At 38.3% G+C, this 2,397-nt stretch overlaps 1 non-coding gene across 1 annotated transcript; it reads right to left on the reverse strand.

Annotated features, from left to right (window-relative positions):
- Positions 1 to 2,036: 2,036 nt before the first annotated feature.
- TRNAK-UUU lies at positions 2,037 to 2,109 on the reverse strand. Its single transcript has one exon. It is a non-coding gene; the product is annotated as a tRNA-Lys (tRNA).
- Between the last annotated feature and the right edge of the window lie 288 nt (positions 2,110 to 2,397).

Consider the following 2,397-nt stretch of genomic DNA (forward strand, 5'->3'; position numbering starts at 1 on the left):
TCCGGAATGGCGAGATCATAACCTAGGCTGAATTAAGTTGGACACTTAACCAACTGAGCCACCGAGGCACCCCAATCTCTCTTTTTCTAAATATCATTTACCTTTTACTCCCTTAATATACCTATTAATTTTCATCACCCAAGTGGAATATTCTGTACTTCTGGTTTTATTCACATGCTTTGAACCATTTGAAGGAGAAAGATAACATAATTAGTTGAATAAACAGTGCAATGCAGAGTAAATCTCACTTGATAATTCAGTCTATTGTTTTTCTTTTGATGTACTTCATAACCAGGGGAAGTAACCAGTTCTTTATATATTCTTAGACTCCTATGAATTTCAAGGTAGATGTTAAGTGTTTGAGCAGGCAGGCAAATTGGGCTGAGAATCATTACCCAGGTTTATCTTGGTGTTCAGAGAACACCATGGAGCAACTTCAGTGAATTTCCCTGTCCTTTGGGTTTGTCCTTGGTAAACACCTGTGTTTGTGGACCATGGGAAGTAGGCTCCATTTAGTTAAGTAGTTCTTGGCCAAAGTATATTTCTGTGATCAAATTGGCTTGGCTTCTGACTGTGAGTGCTATGCCAGCTGTGACTGCAGGCAAGAATGACAATCTGGCTGCTCCACTCTCTCAGCAAATGCTGTGCTCGAACAGATCCCATGTCCCCTTTTGCTGTAAGGGTGAGGTACTGATGCAATACTTGCCTCACACATGGGTTTATTCATTCAACAGATATGTGCAGTATGCCTCTTATGTGCTGAGCATCACAGTGCACTCCAGAGATGTATCCGTGGCTGAGCCATCAGGGTCCCCACCTTTCAGCATGTTTCCATTTTCACGGAGTGAGACTGTGGCAGTCTCTCAGTCTAGTTGTTTTACTTTCTCTATCTTCCGAGTACTGAAAATATCTGTGCCAAAAGAAATCCATGGGTCCTCTAGCCTAGTTATGTTTTGGTCTTTCCAAATTCTGTTAAATTTATTAAACAGGCCATTAGACTGAAGTGACTCCAATACCTTAGCAACCTAGGAAAACAGAACCAAATCTAGGCTTGTAAATGACTTGAAGTTAAGAAATCAAAAGGACAACCCATCATAAGCAGCCAATAGGCTTTTCCAAATAAGACAAATGCTTAAGCCATAGCCAATTGAATAATTTCCTTTCTTTGCTTCAGCCTTTTCTCCATAAGTCTTTCTCCTCACTCCCAGCACTGGAGCACTTTTAACTACTTCCCATGTGCCCAATTGGAATAGATTTTTACTCAAAATAAGCTTTTTTTTTTAATGTTTGTTTGTTTATTTATTTATTTATTTTTATATCCAAGTTAGCATTTGGTGCAACAATGATTTCAGGAGTAGATTCCTTAATGCCCCTTGCCCATTTAGCCCATCCCCCCTACCACAACCCCTCCAGTAACCCTCTGTTTGTTCTCCATATTTAAGAGTCTCTTATGTTTTGTCCCCTTCCCTGTTTTTATATCATTTTTGTTTCCTTTCCCTTATGTTCATCTCTTTTGTCTCTTAAAGTCCTCATATGAGTGAAGTCATGTGATATTTGTCTTTCTCTGACTAATTTCGTTTAGCATAATACCCTCTAGTTCCATCCTTGTAGTTGCAAATGGCAAGATTTCATTCTTTTGATTGCCAAGTAATACTCCATTGTGTGTGTGTGTGTGTGTGTGTGTGTGTGTGTGTGTGTATAAAACATCTTTTTTATCCATTCATCCCTCAATGGACATTTGGGCTCTTTCCATACTTTGGCTATTGTTGATAGTGTTGCTATAAATAGCATACCCGTATTGGTTGGATAAATACCTAGTAGTGTAATTGCTGGGTCATAGGGTAGTTCTATTTTTAATTTAAAAATACTACTGTTAGAAATTAAATATCTTTCCTTATAATTTCAGAATATACAAAGGCATTAAAAAGGCAAAATAATAATACAGTGTTCCCTGAGGGGCTGCTGAACTGAATAAGCCCACTTGCCCTTTTTTGTTTTGTTTTGTTTGTTTGTTTGTTTGTTTTAAGTAGGCTCCATACCCAACATGGGGCTTGAACTCAGGACCCTGAGATTAAAAGTCACATGCTCTACCAACTGAGCCAGCCAGGCCACCCTGCCCTTGTTTGAAATGACTCCAGACAAGTACGTGTTTTGCAGTTTAGGGATTACTTTTTCTATAACTTTCTTTTTCCTCCTCTCACTGCCAGTGTGATAGAAATTATTTTTTATTCTTCTTCTCTAGTTTCTTCCTATTGAATCTGATTTGCTGCTGAACTAACTGAAAGCAATAAAACTAAACTTTTATACCAGCTCAGTTAGGTCTAAAAGAAGAGTAAATAGAGCTCAATGTAAACTTTAGTACCTGGAATCGTGATACAGCTTTGAATTCTCAGTAAG

Source organism: Prionailurus bengalensis, chromosome F2, assembly GCF_016509475.1.
Source record: "Prionailurus bengalensis isolate Pbe53 chromosome F2, Fcat_Pben_1.1_paternal_pri, whole genome shotgun sequence".
Lineage (NCBI taxonomy): Eukaryota > Metazoa > Chordata > Mammalia > Carnivora > Felidae > Prionailurus > Prionailurus bengalensis.